This window comes from Eptatretus burgeri, chromosome 15 (genome assembly GCF_056783735.1).
Source record: "Eptatretus burgeri isolate ZD-2024b chromosome 15, Ebu_testis_v1, whole genome shotgun sequence".
Taxonomy (NCBI): domain Eukaryota; kingdom Metazoa; phylum Chordata; class Myxini; order Myxiniformes; family Myxinidae; genus Eptatretus; species Eptatretus burgeri.
In genome coordinates this window covers 55601939-55621962 of record NC_140975.1, presented here as the reverse complement: position 1 = coordinate 55621962, position 20024 = coordinate 55601939, and the positions used below count along the sequence as shown (strand labels likewise).

Sequence of the window (20024 nt, the reverse complement as noted above, 5' to 3'; positions counted from 1 at the left end):
CTCCCTTCTCTTGCAGTGTCAACATGTGCAGCATCATGGAGTATGCCATTCTTCAGACGTTGAGCTGGCTGTGCAGTCCATTCACACAATCATGGACCTTACATGTAGTCAATAGTACTTTTGAAAACGTTTAAGGTCTTTACCCTGGTGCCCTGAGCGAATTACAACTTTGGCTGTCACAGTGAGTAGAAGTGGGGATGAGCAGCAATCGATTAGGCTATAGTGATGAGTCAACCAGAAGACTAAACTTAAATTAAAATATCATTCATCTAGTCATGTCCAAGAAGGTGCAAAACAACCCCCCCACCCCCCTCATTCCGCCTTGATTGCTCCAATAAAAAGCTCACAGCCATTCCCAGCAATATCCCCCCGGACACTACCCAGCTGCGCTTACACCAAAACTCCCTGAGCAGCCTCAAAACTTTCCCTCGTTGGACTTCCTTGCTTTGGAGAACAAGAACTTTCGATGCTCACTATTGCTAATCAAGTGATGAAGGGGTGGAGTGCAGTTTCCTTTCTCTTCTTCAATCATTCCTCTTTTCAGAAGTTATACTTTTCAACACATCACGTTGTTTGACCATGTTAATATTTAATGTTTGATAAACATGAAATCGACATGAGAATGTCAACACAAGTGTGCACGACACGTCTCCAGAGGCTCGAAAAAGGATGTGGTCAAAAGTCAGTTTACAGCTCAGTATCTGGTGTGACCACCATTTACGTTAACACAGCTTGCAAACTGCAACTCATTGAGGACACAAGATGGTTGAAGAAGGCTTGACGGATGTCATTCCAGATCTCTACCAAGGCTTGATGCAGTTGGGCCAACGTTGACGGCTGGCGTAACCATAGTTACATTTCATCGCACACATGTTCTATGGGAGAAAGATTAGGCGAAACAGCTGGCCATGGAAGTGTGGGAATGTTCTGTTGTGCGATGAAGTTGGTGACCACTCGTGCAACGCGACGGTGTGCATTATCCTGTTGAAGTGTGATGTGACGTCCATGAGGCCGCAGGAATGGGAGAACGTGACGATTGAGAACTTCATCATGGTACCGAATATCTGTGAAATTGCCATTAATGACCTCCATCTGGTTTCTGGGATGTGAGGCGATGCCTCCCCATACCATCACACTTCCATCGCCGAACGACCAATGTTGCACAATACACGTGTCAGCGTAATATTCCCCTTCCCGTCAATAAACATGACAAAGGCCATCACTACTGTCAAGATGGAACCTCGACTCATCTGCAAAGAGAATAGCAGCCCTATCTTGTCTTCTGAATCTCAGACATTGTCTACACAAAGCTAGACGTGCATGTTGACGATGTGGCTACAAAGTCTGACACACTGCTAGTCGTCATGGTCGGATGTTATACTCGCGTAACCGATTCCTGACAGTTCACTGATTGGTCACAGACCAGGGATGCTGTGAGCTGTCAAACTTGCTGACTGAGACCGATTCCTAAGGTGCATCAACCGGATGTAGTTATTCTGCCGACGTGACATCACACTTGGTCACCCAGAATGTGGACGGTCTCTGATGTTGCCAGCTTGTTGATAACATCTCCAAAGTGACTATGGTGTTCCGATGAACACCAAAATGCCGAGCCATAACGGTTTGTGGCATTCCTTCTCAAGCATGCCAATACCACGTTGATGTTCATTTTCGGAATAGTAATACAAGTGTCCGAGTGGGGTGTGGAGGTGCTGGTCTTGAACATAGGTTGGGAATGAGGAGGGCAATCATGTTTGGATTATGATGCACAACCAATCAGGAAAACTCAATGGAATTCTAGTCTTCGTGACAGCTATAGTCTGTGTCAATGGACAAATCTAAACAATGGGAAGTGAGGTGCTCACATTTCAATTGCTAGCCGTTCATCAGAGCAAAATCTGGTTAACACTTAAAACGTCAGCTGTACCACCTTGTTTCTCATGGCATTCTTTGTCACTTTTTGGTTGATAAAACTTATCATTCAATGAGATCGGTTCTCTGGTTCCAAGGTTCATGACCAATATTTTGGTGACTGCCTGACCTCCAAGAGGGAGTATTTACTAATACTTCTACAGAAATGTACGAGTGGGGTGCGGAGAACCTGGTTTTGAGTGGTTGGGAATGAAGCAGGATGAGGAGGATAATTTTAAGGAGATGGGGAGAGGGTGTGGGGTAGAATCGGCAGCACATATCAGCTGGAGGCTACAAGATGGAATTTGTGTATGGTGTACATTCAGGACTGCTCAGTTTGAATGTGTAGGGTACTTATGAAGCATGTCAGAGAAGGAATATAGATAGCATTCTGAAAGATGTATTTGCATATTTGTAATTACAATTTGAGATTATAGAATTCATTTGGAGTACACGTGAGCAAAAAGAACATTATCGATCGTGTACCTGCAATACAACGATCTCAAGTCTCTCCCATCTGGAATATTTGATAAACTAACCAAACTTACAGATCTGCGCCTGAGTAGCAACAAGCTGCAGAGAGCAATATGCATCGACACCACATGAGAATCGGAACACAAGGACACACAAATATAATCCATATGTACAGAGGAAACTATTTTGGGGAAATAAATAATGAAAAATAGAATTTCTGTAGTTATGAATTTTCTGAATTTCTAAGTCTGCAAAATGACACAATTTGGAGGTAAAGGTTGACAGCAGAGAGGGAGATTGGACAAGTGATCAGATTCAGGAAAGTGTTGATACTTTAATGGATGGGAAACGATTGGCAGATGAAGTTTAACATAAATGTAAGATGCTGGTTTAACATAAATGTAAGAAACAAAACCTGTCAAAGGGCGGAGGAGCTCCTTGTGAGCCAACGGCCATCCATATCTAGTGCCCAACTGTGTCTGCGGACGTCCTCCTGCAGTTGGGTTACTTCTTATTAGGAGGTTGGTGGCAGGATTTGCACTCCAGCCACCGTAAAACGCTTCATTCCGCAAAACGCAAAAACGCAAAAAAATCTGAAAACCCACTCCGTGGGAGTACCTCCTGTGCAGCTTCCCTTCGCAGGGCAGCTCACCGGATGATGGGATTGGGGCAAAGCCTTCGGGACCCCCAATCTTTGATAGGAGGGAAACCACGGGGTAACATCCCTGGGTCAGATTGCGGGAGAGTGTGTCGGAGTGGTGCTGAGGTGTCGTCCACCAGACGGCGGTCTCCTTGGGTTAACCTGAGGCGGTCCCTTCGGGTGGGTGCCTGGAATGTCCTATCCCTAAGAGAGGATGATCACCTGTCTCTGTTATCATCTGAGCTCAAGCGTTTGGACATCGGGATTGCAGCTCTCTCTGAGGTTCGGAGACCGGATTGCGGCGAGATAATGGTGGGTGGTTACACCTACTATTGGTCTGGTCGCTCTGATGGTTACCATACCCAAGGAGTTGCTGTAGCTGTGTCCAATAAGCTGACCCCAATGATAATTGAGGTAACACCGGTCAACGAGCGTATTATGAGATTAAGGATTCGTCACTCCTTAGGTGTCATTTCCCTGGTCTCTATTTATGCTCCGACTGAGGCGAGTGATCTTACCGTGAAGGACACATTCTACGCCACACTCGAGTCTGTGGTTGATCAGTGCCCCAGACGAGATACACTTCTAGTCTTGGGGGATTTCAATGCATCGACTGGAACTGATAGGGATGGTTATGAGGTGTGTGTTGGTCCCCATGGGTCAGGAACTATGAACCAGAATAGCACTAAGTTCCTTGACTTTGCAAGAAGTCATGGACTTAGGGTGGCTGGTTCATGGTTTCAGCGCCCGCAAGCTCATCGCTGGACTTGGTATTCCAACGCTGGCGGTGTGGCAAAGGAGATTGACCATGTCCTCATTGACGGTCGTTGGAGGATGATCCAGAACTGCAGGGTCTACCGGAGTGCTCAGTTCCTCAATACTGACCCACAGGCTTGTTGTAGCAACTCTAAAGCTGCACCTTAAATCCTGGAGAATGGTACCATCCCAGCCTAGGCTGGATGCTGCCAAGCTCAGGGATGAGAGAGTAGCTGAGGAGTTTGCGAACAGGCTGAGTGGACACTTGGGGGGTCTGGGTGCTTTGGGGGGCCCTGAAGAGTTGTGGAACACCTTCAAGACCACCGCCCTTGATGTTGCCGGTGGATGCCTTGGAGTTCACCGCAGGGCAAAGAAGAATTTTGTCTCTCAAGGGACACTGGATACCATTGACCAGAGTCGCAGGGCCAGGCTGAATGGCAGAGCTGAGCTGTTCAGGGAGCTGAGGCGTAAAACTGTACGTGCACTGAGGGTGGACAAGGAGGCCTATGTGCGAGGAATCTGTGAGGGGGTAGAGCATCACCTGTGGACAGGTGATTCTCGTCCCGCTTACAGGGGAATTCGCGCATTACGTTCATCCAAGCCCATCCCTCGGAGCACTGCAGTTCGAGCAGAGAGTGGTAGGCTCTTGACAGAGGAGTCTGAAGTGAAGGCCCGCTGGGCCGGTTACTTCGAGCGGTTGTACCAGGCTGATCCCCCAGCTGTCGAGTTGGACGTCAAGGGTGTTACAATCCCTGTTGCTGACCCTCGAATCAACTGTAGTCCACCATCACTTGTGGAAACACGGGCTGCGGTGAACCAGTTGAAACGGGGCAAAGCTCCAGGGATCTGTGGCATCCATGCCGAACTTCTCAAGGCTGGTGGAAATGCTGCACTCGCGTCGTTGCATGCAGTTTTGTGCTCTGCCTGGAACACAGGCATCATCCCAACTGACTGGAAGAGGGGCCTTGTTGTCCCTCTCTGGAAAGGGAAGGGTGATCGCCAAGACTGCAACAACTACCGAGGGGTGACGCTGCTCTCAGTGCCGGGCAAGGTCTTTGCTCGGATAATTCTCGATAGGGTTCGCCACCATCTGCTTGAGCACCAGCGTCCAGAGCAGTCAGGCTTTACACCAAAGAGGTCAACGATTGACCGTATCCTTGCACTTCGTGTCCTCACCGAACGCAGACGAGAGTTTCGGCAGGGGCTGCTTGCAGCCTATGTTGATCTCTGTAAAGCGTTCGATTCAGTGAATCGGGATGTCCTCTGGAGGATTCTTGGTCTTCGTGGGGTGCCACCGAAACTGATCGATCTGATGTCTGAACTCTACTCTGGTACTGAGAGTGCTGTGAAGTGTGGTGGTACCCCCTCTGACTTATTTCCAGTTGTTACTGGAGTTCGTCAGGGATGTGTACTTGCCCCCACACTTTTCAGCACTTGTATGGACTGGATTTTTTGGGAGGATGTCGGAGAGATCAAGTTGCGGTGCATCGTTTGGCAATGTCAAGATCTCGGACCTTGATTTTGCAGATGATGCAGTCATCTTTGCGGAGACTTTAGACATCCTCTTGGGGGCCCTCGAGGTGCTGAATGAGGAGTCGGAGCCGTTGGGATTACGGATTTCTTGGGTCAAAACAAAGATCCAGGCTTTCGGTGACATCTTGGATGCTGCTGTCCTGTCTGTGTCTGTTTGTGGTGAGGATGTTGAGGTCGTGGATAGATTCACTTACCTTGGCAGTGATATTCATGTCTCCGCAGGTTGTGAGCCGGAGGTCAATAGACGTCTGGGTCGGGCCTGGGGAGTCATGGATTCACTGGATCATGGGGTGTGGCGCTGCCGGTACCTGTGCGGGAGGACGAAAGTCCGAGTCTTCAGGTCCTTGGTACTTCCAGTCTTGCTCTATGGGTGCGAGACTTGGACTTTGACCAAGGATCTGAGACGGAGACTTAATTCCTTTGGTACCAGGTCTCTTCGGAGAATCCTTGGCTATCGCTGGTCGGATTTTGTGTCCAACGAGCGGTTGCTGAGAGAGACTCGGATGAGATTTGTTACCTGCATAGTCCGTGAGCGTCAGCTGCGGCTGTATGGACATGTGGCTCGTTTTCCTGACGCTGATCCTGCTCACCAGATTCTCTCAGCGAGGGAGTCTCATGAGTGGAGGAGGCCAGTGGGCCGACCACGTGCCTCATGGTTGCAGCAGGTTGACCATCATCTCAAGGAGATGGGGATGGGCCTGGCATCTGCCTGGAGGATGGCCAGACGGAGGCCCCTGGAGTACCGGCGGAAAGTGGACGCAGCGACGCGCTGTTCTGGCACATGCTCCCATACCTGACCTGACCTGGTGATGAGATAGGAATTACATAATACAGGGGGCACTCTTGGCTCGTGTAACAAAGAAGAGGGATATGTGGGTGCTAATAAAAACGGGGGAGGGGGAAATGGAACTTTGCTATGATAGCAGTCACTTTAACATGATCCCCCATCCCTTCCCAACAGACTGGTAAGGCAATCTGTAGCACCCCCCCAAACCACAAACAGCAGGGTAAGGCAATCATTAGCATCTCCACCCCCCTCCCCCACTAGAAGGGTAAGGTGATCTTTTACATATACATAATGTACAGTGTACATATATATGCACGTGCACCTACGAAGGTGGATATTGCTACAAATCCGAGGTCGGAGCTTGCCATGAGGGGAACACTCGACTCTTTTTAATACAAAATAACTCCGCACGCTGGCCGGTTGCTAAACAACCATGAACGACTCTTGGTACCGCCAATCCTGGCAGGGTTATACTACTTTGTGTGTTACTGTTTCCGGTGGATTGACCCCACCGAGCGAGTTTCATACCCTCGATGCGTACTCGTGTTAACTTACCGTATCAGGTGCAGCCGAGTGGAGCTGCCAAGTATGCACCGGATAATAAGCAAATCAGATGGGGTTCAACTTCCCGTCTTACTCCACTTGTGCATTGCCAAGGACCAATAAAGGAAAAGATAACCGAAACAGAAACAAATAATTACTTATAACAAACGCACAAGCCAGCAATCATTTAAAAACAAGAAGCGAATATTTCGATATCGCGCGGCTGGGGACAGTAAAAGTATAGGTTAAGAAAGATGAAACAATTTTGCAGTAATAAAATTTAAATGTAGACACGGTGAATTAGCATGCATGATGGGAAGAGTTGTGACGTTGGACAAATTTCTATTTATAGCGCTCAGATCAAAGGGACGTACGAGGCCATAAGTGTGACAGAAGACACAGGACAGAATAGCCAATTATATGACAGCGCGATGTCGCCGCGCTGTAAAAACGTACGTGCAAAAAAACAAACAAACAAAATAAACCAATGTCAACTGCAGGGTGACCCGTATCTTGCCAAAAGGTGACCACGTGTGACTTCTTTAAGATCACACTGAGGTGAACAGAGCTGCTATCCACCAGGAGCGACTCCTTGAGGAATATCTGCCTACGAGAGATTCCGATGAGAATCGTTCTAAAGAGTAACCATGAAAAATATGTATTTGCCTCATTACGTCACCAAATGATGTCATAATGTCTCAAGCTTGACATATCTCGAAAGCACTCATTGAGGTGTTCAATTTGAGGTACTACACGATATGGTTCCTAAAACTTGAAAATTTGACCTTGGGGTCAAATACGTTTGACCTCAGGCGCTAACCATGAAGGTCAAGGCCAATCACCACCAAAAACTTATCAGCTGAGCGCCAGACCATGAACTATATTCCCATGAAGTTTGAAGACGAACCGTTCAAAATTACTCAAAAAATAAGGGTTTCGTCGACTCCCCTGATTTGCGACAAAGTGACCTTGACCTTTGGCCTTGACCTTCAAAATTTTGTGCGCTGAAAGGGACCTCTATAGGCCTCTGATATGCAAAGTTAAAAAATTTCCAATGACAACTGTGCTCTGCAGAGTGATTTATACGTGATTACAGACCAAAAAAACAAAAAACAACAACAACAAAAAAAACATATGAAGGTCAAGGCCAATCGCCACCAAAAATTAATCAGCTGAGCGCCAGACCATGAACTATATTCCCATGAAGTTTTAAGACGATCCGATCAAAATTACTCAAAAAATAAGGGTTTCGTCGACTCCCCTGATTTGCGCCAAAGTGACCTTGACCTTTGACCTTGACCTTCAAAATGTTGTGAACTGAAAGGGACCTCTATAGGCCTCTGATATGCGAAGTTACAAAAATTTCCAATGATAACTGTGCTCTGCAGAATTTTTTATACGTGATTACAGACAACCAAACAAAAAAAACATACAAGCTGACTAACATATCTTACAAAAACTTCGTTTTGGCAAGATAAAAAACCAATGAAGAACGAGAGATACAACGCTGCGCCTCAACAACTAACGGAACAGGAAGATTCTAACTTCCGGCGTCACACAGAAAACGATTCAGCACAAAAAACGTCACTCTTCCGCATTAACCACGCCCACAATTCACCCGGCAATCTCCGCCCACAATCCACCCGGCAATCTCCGCCCACAATCCACCCGGCAATCACCGCCCACAATCCACCCGGCAATCTCCGCCCACAATCCACCCGGCAATCTCCGCCCACAATACACCCGGAAATCTCCACCCACAATCCACCCGGCAATCTCCGCCCACAATACACCCGGAAATCTCCACCCACAATCCACCCGGCAATCTCCGCCCACAATCGACCCGGCAATCTCCGCCCACAATACACCCGGAAATCTCCACCCACAATCCACCCTGCAATCTCCGCCCACAATACACCCGGAAATCTCCACCCACAATCCACCCGGCAATCTCCGCCCACAATACACCCGGCAATCTCCGCCCACAATCGACCCGGCAATCTCCGCCCACAATACACCCGGAAATCTCCGCCCACATCACACCCAACAATAAGTGTGACAGAAGACACAGGACAGAAAAGCCAATTATATAACAGCGCGATGTCGCCGCACTGTAACAAGTATTTCGAAGCAAGAAAGCAAAAAGGCACATAAGAGCAGATTTAACCATAAACACGTATTCATCTTCAATCTTAGTGAAACAAAAGACTTGGCCATCATTCACTCAGGGGCAAAGAATAAAAACAAGAAGGACTTGAAAATAAAAAAGTGAAGTATGGAGAAAAGGAAAATAGGCTTTTCTTTCCGCCCACACCTCACACAGCCCGACGGGCTGCACAAGCCCAAAAATACAAAACAATGTGGAGGAAAGGTGGGGAGGGAAGATGAGCAGTGGCGATGTGGAGTGACGGGATATACAGCCGCATCCCTGAGCCCAGACACAGTGGGTGAGTCCTCTCCAGCGTTACAGATATGGCAGCAAGATATGCCCCTCACCCTCCTCTGCTTCATCTTCTTCCTCCTCAGACCCCCGTCGACGAGGTGCTGCCGTTCACCCTCCTGGTCCTTTGTGGCTGACAGGAACAAGACCGCAGGATGATGTTCGTGGAAGGAGTGTTCTTACCCACCATTTTCAGTTTCTTTCACCACAGAAGCTTAACACCAACTGCTCATGAAATCCTCCTTTCTTCACCCTCACACACTTTTTTTTTCCTTCTCCATCCGCTTCCGCTTTTCTTCTTCTTCACGTCGCTCTTTTCCCTTTCTCACGAGCCTTCCCTGTTTTTCTCAGCCTAGTATCTCTCTTTTCCTTTCTCTTGTGAGCTCCTTCCGTCCCGGATATTACGAGTCTGTCCCACAATGGTGCGCAGCAGATGGGGTCGGATCCACGATGCAGCTTGTGGAAAATGCCACGCCATTCTGAGGTAATGATCGGTGCCGCCCCCGCGCCCTCCCTTCATGCATCCAAGGCCTTGACGGCAGCTCCCTCCCTCGCACACAGCATTCACTCGTACAGTCCCGCACCGCACCTGCGAGAAGCTCCGCATCTCGTGCCATGAACATGCACTTGAGAATTAAGCGAAAACGGAGAGGGATTGTGCCAGACCGAGGGATAACCGAATGGCCCCCGGGGTTGAAGGGGGGATTATTGAAAGAAGCAGAGGAGGGGGACAACGTGCTGATGGAGAAAAAGAAGGATTTTTGTGTTGAAATGCTGTTTGGTGAAGGTGAGGTTATTGGTGGATTGAGAAAAGCGAGGGAGGGAGGGGGAGGGGGAACAGACCAATGATTGAAAGTAGCAGAGGGATAGAACAGAATGATGGTGTGAAAAAGTAAAGACGACAAGCTTTCATCACACACATTACCTTAGACGCGATTTTCAAAACAAGAACTCCAACTACAACAACAATAACAAGAGCTCAAGTGAGCACAATATATGCCCGAACAAGAAGGTATATACAGAATTCTGCTACTACATGGAAAACAGCATCCTGGTTGCCATGGCAACCACTTTAGATGACGAATGTATGTCGCGACACACCGTCTCCACAGTCTGTACCTATGCACCAAATGTGAAACGTGAAAGTTGAAAACTTTGGGAGTTAGAGTGCAGTGGCGGATCTAGAGGGGGGGTTGCAATCCCCCCCCCTTCAGCTGCTGAGTCCCCCTCACTCAACCCCTCCTTCCATCAACCATCCCTCCCTCCCTCAACCCTTACCTCCCTCAACCCCCCCCCCCCTCGTATGGGCTTCGCACTGTTGGCGCTCGCATGGGTATATTGCCACCCACCCACCTTGCCTCAAAGCCAAAAATGTCAACCACCCCCTTGCCTGAGACATAGATCCGCCCCTGGAGTGCGGACAGGAACGGACAGACGACCTCCCAACAGATATATATATATATATATATATATATATATGTATATATATATATATGTATATATGTATATATATGTATATATGTATGTATATATGTATATATATGTATATATGTATATATATATGTATATATGTATATATATATATATATGTATATATGTATATATATATATATATATGTATATATATATATATATGTATATATATATATATATATATATATATATATATATATATATATATATATATATATATATATATATATATATATCGGGTGTATAAAAATCGAGCAAATTGCTCATCCCTTAATTTGAATTACATGCATGAAAGAACACCTTCTATATTTTCATAATAATCAGCTTTGAAAAGTCAGGCTAAAACTGAAATTACCTTAAAAAAATTCATTTATGAAATAACTAGCAAATACAACCCATCACTTCCCTGACAGGAAGATGAGAGGGGAGGGGGGAGTGAGAAAGGGGGCGAGAGCAGGAAAGATGAGGGGGGGAGCAAGACATCACCACACATCACTATACACTCTGGGAGGGGACATGGAGCGAGGAGGATGGTGGGGATGGGAAGAAGGTGTTCTGGACATGTGTTTAATAGGGGGACTTGAAGGAAAGCGGTTGTGGGGGGGGGGTGGAATGGTGCCCTTATGCCACCACCCGTGCAGGATTGAACAAAATTGAACAAAACTGGTCCCTCCTGAACAGCATATTTAAACGGGTGATACTAAACAATGCCTTGAGTGGAGGTTCGTGTGAGGGAATAGGAATGGAAGGAAGAGTTTTCCTTCAATCGTCATAAAATCTGTGTCAATATCCATGTCTTTATTTAATTTCCACACATACGAGAAGCTCTAGAATCTCTTAACCTGAGACAAATTGCAGAATTGATCTGAGCAGAAGTTCCGACAGCAAAAAAAAAAAAACGGAAAATCTTTCATTTGTCCAATTTGCACATTATTTCGCACCTCTTCCTCTCCTTCCTCTCACAGCATCTTTTTGGTCTTCGTGGCTTTTCTGCTGTTATGGGTCATATTTGAACATTCAATCAGCTCTTGCACACTTATTTTGCCACTTCTCTGATATGGCATTGATCACTCTCTCTCCAGATTTCAAGATATCATTCCCAAACAGATTAGTCTGGAAGCAGTTAATATAGTCCTTGTAGAGTTCTTTAGGATCTTGTAATAGTCCCAGGATGTAATTCATCCGACAGTCTCTTGGGATATTGTTCCTGGAGGACCTTATCATCTTCTGCTGAAAATTTCTCCCATTTCACCTTTTTCAGGTTAAACCTTTGGTGGAAATGAACCGCACGAGGAGTGACCACTGCTTGGACTTTAATTCCAATAGGTCGATGTTGGGAGTTTGGGATTGGATCCAGAACAATTTTCTCGCAATGGTTAACAATGCGGTTTGAAGCAAACACCAGGTCCAGATTATAACCACATCTCCTTCTGCTGCTGTTGAAGGAACTTGGTAGCTTTGCATCATGGACGAGAGACAGCTATCTTGCATCTGACAAACTTTTGACTAATTCCCCATCACCGTTTCACTGTGAGTATCCCCAAAATACAATATGGCAGTTGAAGTCACCTATCACCACATTAACATAATTATCAGTAAAACTGTCTGGGAAGTAGAACTTCCCATTAGGTAACTTGTAAACTGCACTTACGGAGATCCCTGTAAGCTGGATAGGTAGGTAGGCAAAGAGTGGTTGAAGGATTCGCAGGAAAAGCCTGGCAGCGGCCGTGCCGAGACCACTCCTTCTGTGGCCCCCCAGAGTACCAAATTGAGCTGATGAGAGCCTATCTGTCTAATTGAGGAAGGATCGAAGTGAATCTTTTCAGGAATTAGAACAGGATATTCAGCGCTCTATTCAGGTCATGTACCCTCCCCTCCCTGTCATTGCTCAAGAGAGTCTGGACCTCAAAATGTTTCTTGATCGAGATGCCCTGCCAGACAAGGACCTGCATATATATATCTCTCTCTCTCTCTCTCTCTCTCTCTCTCTCTCTCTCTCTCTCTCTCTCTCTCTCTCTCTCTCTCTCTCTCTCTCTCTCTCTCTCTCTCTCTCTCTGTCTCTGTCTCTGTCTCTGTCTCTGTCTCTGTCTCTGTCTCTGTCTCTGGGGACCTGGAACCTTGGATGAGAAATGGTTTCATAAGGGGATGGGGCACACCATACCCTTGATATGCTACATGGGGCACCTGAGATCAAGCCCACTGTGAAATGAGTGATAAACTAGAGCAATTTGTGGGTGGCAGGCTACGGCCGAGGGATGCAAGAGGCAAGTTTGGTGGACCGAGTGTTCGGTCACCAATTCGGCCATTAAAGGGGGCAACCTGGAATTTTGACGAAGCATGCCCAATATGGCCCACTGCTTTAACTGGGACAAGCTCGGCCATTACCAATGGATTTATAAGGCACCACTGAGGCTGCCAAGCCCCCAAGTAGGAGTGTCATACAATAACGATAAGGTTATCCCCCATATGGAACCAGCGAAACCAGTTAGAGCTGTTCACAGAGGGCCATTCTGTAGCCAAATTGACATCGGCATCTTGAACATTCAATGCAAACTTCAGGGCAAAATTGTTGATGGCATTGTGGACACAAGGGTGAGTGCTACTATTGTGAGCCCTGTGTCCTGAATCGGATTAGGGGAGGCTGGAGATTCATCAACTGACTAAAACGTCATAGTTTGCAACTGGCGACTACTCTAATTATAGGATGTGACTGTGGCTTTGGCATTGGGCAGATCAAAACATACAGTAGGAATTTGGGCAGCAAAGGTGCGCGACATGTTTAATTGGTTCGGACTTTTTAAAACTGCCAGTGGCTGCTGGATTGACCTTGAAAAGGGCCTCCAGAGGCTGTGATCGGAGGACTTGCTGGTGTATGGAGTGGGAGCCAAGTGGAGGGAGGATGAGTAGAAGGGGCTGGTGATGCCCCACTCAGTCACCATCCTTCCCACCTCTGAGAAGGTGGTCTTCACAGCATAACAGGCTGGGCTGACCCTTGGAGGGCCATACAGTCTGATAGAGTCCCTGGCAGAAGACCCCGTGGAGCGTGGCGTCGTGGATCAGACCCTCATTAAAACTGACGATCCGGTGGTTGCCCTAAGGCTAAATAATGTGAGTATACAGAACCACGAGCTGTGATGAATGTCGTGAAGGCAGCCAGTTGCATCCCGACTGCGGAAATTGTGGAGATGAGGGATCATACCATTCTTCAGAATCGGTCTGGGATGGAAACTCGATCCTGCATTGAGAATTGGCCCAAACAAATCAAGGATATGGTATCGGTCAGAGTAATAATGGTTTGAACGACGAACAATAGGAGGCCTTGTGTAGACTTGTGGGCATTAATTTAGATGTATTTTCCTTGTCTTCTCAGGACATTGGATGTGTGGGCCGAGTGAGACATCAAATGGACACTGGAGAGCCCCAGCCTGTTCAGTTTTGACTGTAGAATGCTTTATTTCAGGAACATTGAAAGTGTTTGCCAATTTGCATTTACCAATAAATCATATGAATTCTCACAACTCTTGAGTACAAAGAAAATCAAGACATAGCCATTACTTTCTCTTGGTCGCGAAATATCCCACAGCCTTAACAGCTGATTTAACTTAGGATATGAGGATTTCTTTTGTTTTGTTTCCCTTGCCCTTGTAGTTTACTCCTTTTCCACTCAGTGTAAAAAAAAATAGGGAGAACTCCAAGGAATGGCATCCATTGGGAGTAGAAAATTCCAAATTAATTCCCCCCCATTGAGTGCAGAAAGAAAATCGACATAGTCATAAAATATGGCTGGCAGAGGTACCCAGAGTGCTCTGGGAAGTGATGTCACATCCTCCTAAATGGATGTATTTGAAGACAAGTCTGGTGTTGTCTCATGTATTTGTCTGATTTGTGTATTCAGCTCTACTACCAGCCTAAGACCATGCACACAAAGAAAAATAACTCCTTTATAAGTGACAATGTTTAATAGGCTACTTTACTATGCTAATCTTTGATTTTATTTACGATTCAATTTGCTTCATTTACTCAAAAGCAATTAACAACTAATGGCTTATTAATAAACACTTTCACAACTCTGGATGGACAATAATAATAATAATTTTTTTCAAATATTCTTTTGCAGACTTTAGATTACATGTATGAATGCAAACATGTTTACCTTTACATCCCAGTGTTTGACAATCTTGCAAAACTCACACGACTGGAACTGAATATCAACCAGCTGCTGAGCTTTTCTGAGGAAGCAGTTTGTCACTGCTCACCCCCATACTTTACCAGCTCTTATTATATCTCATTATTCCTGCATACCATTGGTTTACATTCCATGAACAAAGAGAGACATACAGGTAATGATGCAGGAAGAATCATCCTGGCAAATGATGCCAGGAAAATCCTAAAACCATTCAGGTTTATCCTGTCGTGGAATCCTCCTCATTTACTCGAACATATTTCATCTATAACGTCAATACAATCTTCGTAATCTGTTCGATGCAATAAGTGAACACCTCTCCAAAAGGAAAACACATTCTTTTCGTAAGTTGACTGTAATTACCACCACAGAAACACTCCTGCATCACTCACCTTATCCTGATACAGCACAAAGAGTGCCACTTCCATCTACGAGTAACGCTGTGCTGCAAACACTCTAAGAGGCAAGAATTTGGATTTTGGTTTGTGGTACCTGCACACAATTGCATAAAGGGCACCATGAGATCATTACTCTCCATAAGAAACAGGACATTCCATACCTTATGCCTTTTCTGAAAGAATGGCAGACTCTCCAATGCAATGTCCTAAATGTCATGCACTGGGAAAGCAGTTAGTTTTATCGTTTTCTGTTGGGAGTTAAATCAAGAAATAAATTTAAAAAGAAAGTTCAAAGGCAAACAAGCAAATACTGAGCTACCCTGTATCTCGTGGTCTTGGTATGAGGGTGAAGTGCCGAAACAGAAATCCCATCTGGTCAAAGTACATTGTGGAACGAGCCTGATCAGTTGGTTAAACTCCAAGTGCAGTTCATTGGTGTCTGCAGGGATTCTGTTGGGAATGGCAGGAAACTTGGAGCATTCACTGACATAAACGAATGAAACTTGAAAGAGAAATCACCACCAACTACAACAATCTACGAGGGTAAGGCTCAGATGTGTTTCTACCACTGAGTGGTCCTCTTCTGCCAACTATTCTCATGGCAACGCACAGTATGGTGGAGATTTTGACTCTTCCTCAGATGTGCTCTATATACACTATTTCCCTCGCTTCACCTAATTTATCTCCTCCAAGCAACTCCGGTGGTCCAAACCCCAGCAGAGTCAAACCAAAGTGTTAAAATGATGTCTGCTGTTTCTATCCGTTACACTTCGCATTTAACAAGCATAGAGTACAAACAAACAGCCACAAATTGGCAACCATTCCACAGGTCTGATGTCCCGAATTGCCTCCTGCATTGAAGTTTTTTTGGATGTGCACATTTCTAAATGTGTTCATGGTTGTAACTGGTTGGGAAGATCCATCCTCAGGTCCTGACCTCACCTTGTTGAGTAACGATACAAGTCGTTGGTTCCTTCATTCTTGAAGGTAGAATTACCTGCATCACTGATGAATGAATAATTTAACTTTCTTTCCATCACATCACTCGAGATCCTTGCAGTTCAAGCTCCTGCAGTCCCACGGGTTTTCCTGCAGCTGAAGCATTTTCAGTTTCTCTAGAGAGTCAAAAGCTTCTTCAGGAACACTCAAATGGGTTAAACTTCCCTTTCCATACCACTTTATGTCATACTGCTGATATAGTTAAACATGTAATATCGGTATGAAGAAAAAAATAGCTCAAAAAAAAAGAAGACAAAAAATAAATCCATTCCATAAATTTACAGAACAATGCTAAAAAGGCTCGTTGCAATTGCAGACCCTATAAAACCTCGCTGTCAGGCCTGAATAATATTCTATCGTGCACTTGAACGTTCGATGAATAATGTGATGCCATTCTTCTCTTTTTTCACGTAATATTGGTTTTTATTGATGAAATATGCACAAAAGTGAGATCTCATTGGAGTTGCAAATAGGATAACAAATGGTTGTGGGAGCGAATCCTTTTTGAACCAATAGTTAAATTTTGGAACACAGGAATTTGATTAGAGATGGTAAGTGTGGCTTCATTGAAGCGTCGGCTCATTTAGAGTGAACAAAATATAGGAGAGGTTATTTCATATCCACAAACGAATATAAACAGGACAGTCAACTGCCTGAGCTTCACCATTTACGAAGCATCACATCACCACTTAGCTCTTAAACGAGCATCGACATTGTATATTAAAAAAGGATAAAAAAGGCATTTATGTTGTGACATGATACACAATCCTACCTGTGCACCATTGGAATATCAATAAACTCAAGTGAAGACAAGTGCTGGTGAAACAACCTGCAACAGTAAAAGTCATGATGCCTGGAGGAGATTTTTTGAAAGTTTGGGTAAACAGGAGAGATGCCCTTTCATATTAAAAGGTAAAAAAAAACATTTTAACAAAGGTGAGGATGTGCCCTTCAGCCCCATGGCCAAAAGTACAGTCCAGCAAAGCTTATCAAACTATTGTCTCCTTCTGCGTTGAAGTTTTTTTGTGAGGGAACTCACATCTATAAATGTGCTCATGATTATAATTGGTTTGCAAGATCCATCTTCAGATCCTGACCTCACCTTGTTGGACAATGATACAAGCTGTTGGTGCCTTCATTCTTGAAGATCGAGTTACCTGCATCACTGATGAAGGGGTAATTCGGCTTTCTTTCCATCCATCACTGGATAAAGATACAGATAATTTTATTGCCATATGTAGCACACATGAATGTCACAATAGCGACATTGGAATTCTTTTGAGGTCCCGGCCGTTCAAGCTCCTGCAGTCCCACGGGTTTTCCTCCAGCTGTAGCAGTGTCAGTTTCTCGAGAGAGTTAAAAGCTCCTTCAGGAACAGACAAATGAGTTAAACTTCCCTTTCCATACCACTGGTATAATTAAACATGTAATATCAGTACGAAGAAAAAAATAGCTCAAAAAAAGAAAAGAAATAGTAAATCAATTTCATAAGTTTACAGAACAATGCGAAAAAGGCTCATTACAATTGCCGACCCTATAAAACCTGGCTGTGAGGTCCGAATAATAGTGTCGTGTCCAAGTCAGTTCATACCGATGCTGGGTGGATGAGCCAAACTGGCGGTTTACTCCCTCAGATGACGTTCCAAATTATGGTGGACAATGTGTGCGTGGGTCTTGAGGAGAGACACGAAAACCTTAAAGTTTTTTGCAACCAATGGGTTTATTTCCAGAACCACAATAAATGTAAAAGAACCAAGGATGATGTGATTGTGAGGAGACGGCGGCGGGTTAGCAGGAAGGGGATGCAATTAATAAATAATTATATAAAATGAGAATAAAAACAATGGCACCACACACCAGACTCAGTCACCGATGGGAAGGGGACAAAACCGAGGGACTCAGCTCTGGTGGCAGCAGGGACGAGCAGGTGATTAAGAGGGATGGAGAGGACAATGATGAAGCAAGCACACAATGGGAAGGCGAAGACCCGGGTGATGCGACAAAACAGGCAGAAGCTGGCAGAAGCAGGCAGGCAAAATGACCTCCTCAATACTCCTTTTCCTCCGACTTTTTACTCCCTCCGTCATGTTCACCTCAGATTCACACACACTCTCAATCATTCTCTTCAGACCAACTGTCGCGTTCTCCTCAGACTTCGACCTTCTCCTCCCTCATCTCCAACTGTCGATTAGGCTCCTCCCTCTCTCTCTAAGCAATGCTCCGCCCCTGTCTTTTGCCAAGTCTCCTGGCACCCCCTAGTATAGGTGTACGTAGAGGTTTTACACACAATTTCCTTACCATCATCCCGAACTACTTATTACCATGCACCGCCTCCTGTATGGTGCACATGTAAACAAGACAATTCTTCAGCTAACGTTTCCCTACTTATACATTGAGATGGTTAACAACTACTCGTACACGGACCATGCTACTCTATACATTCCTATCTCCTTTATGATGACATCTAATCCCCAACCCACAAACGTAACACCAGCATATAGTGTACTGGAACATTCGATGAATAATGTGACATCATTCCTCTCATTTTTTTTCACGTCATCTTGGTTTTTATTGATGAAATAGTCACAAAATTGAGGCCTCGTTGGGGTTGCAAATAAGATAACAGATGGTTGTGGGAGCGAACCCTTTTCCAACCAATAGGTAAATTTTGGAGCACAGGAATTTGATTAGAGATGGCTTCATTGAAGCATTGGCTCATTGAGAGAGAACAAAAGATAACAGAAGTGATTTCATATCCACAAACGAATACAAACAGGACAGTCAACTGCCTGAGCATCACCATTTAAGAGTGGCATTCATGTGACATGATACAAAATCCTACCTATGCACCATTAGAATATCAATATGCTCAAGTGAAGACAAATGCTGGTGAAACAATATGCAACAGCAAAAGTCATTACACATGGCGGAGATTTTAGTAAGTTTCGGAAAGCAGGAGAGATTCCCCTTTTTATATTAAAAGGGAAAAACACAAATAATCAAACATTGTAACAAAGGTAAGGATGTGCCCCTCGGCCCCTTGGCCAAAGTACATAGTGCAACAAAGCTCGTCAAGCCATTGCTTTCTTCTGCATTGAAGTTATTTGTAAGGCAGCTCACAGTTATAAATTTGCTCGTGGTTTTAATTGGTTTGCAAGATCCATCTTCAGATTCTGACCTCACCTTGTTGGGCAACGATACAAGATGTTGGTGCCTTCATTCTTGAAGATATAAATACCTACATCACTTATGAAGAGGAAATTCGACTTTTCTTTCCATCATCACTGGAGGTTCCTGCGGTTCAAACTCCTGCAGTCCCACGGGTTTTTCTCCAGCTGTAGCCATGTCAGTTTCTCAAGAGAGTTAAAAGCTCCTTCAGGAACATCCAAATGGGTTAAACTTCCCAATCCATACCACTTTACGTCATACGGCTGATATAATTAAACATGTAATATCGGTATGAAAAAAAACATAGCTTAGAAAAAGTAAATCCATTTCATAAGTTTACAGAAGAATGCGAAAAAGGCTCATTGCAATTGCTGACCTTATAAAAACTCAGTCAGGTCCAAATGATATCATGTTGTGTATTGGAACGTTCAATGAATAATGTGATGTCATTCCTCTCATGTTTTTTTCATGTCATATTGGTTTTTATTGATGAAATATCCACAAAAGTGAATCCTCGTAACGGGTGCAAATAGGATAACAGATGGTTGTGGGAGCGAACCCTTTTCAAACCAATAGGTAAATTTTGGAACACAGGAATTTGATTAGAGATGGTAAGTGTGGCTTCATTGAAGCATTGGCTCATTTAGAGACAACAAAATACATCAGAGGTTATTTCATATCCACGAATGAATACAAGCAAGTTGAGGTGCGTTCAAAGT

At 44.9% G+C, this 20024-nt stretch overlaps 1 protein-coding gene across 1 annotated transcript in view; it reads left to right on the top strand.

Moving 5' to 3' along the window:
- Positions 1 to 9273: 9273 nt before the first annotated feature.
- The window catches only part of LOC147012215 (uncharacterized), a 44359-nt gene continuing 33608 nt past the window's right edge, over positions 9274 to 20024 (top strand). Inside the window, exon 1 of the mRNA XM_085856059.1 lies at positions 9274 to 9568. The gene's annotated coding sequence lies outside the window, so the exon portion shown is untranslated. The remainder of the gene's footprint in view (positions 9569 to 20024) is intronic.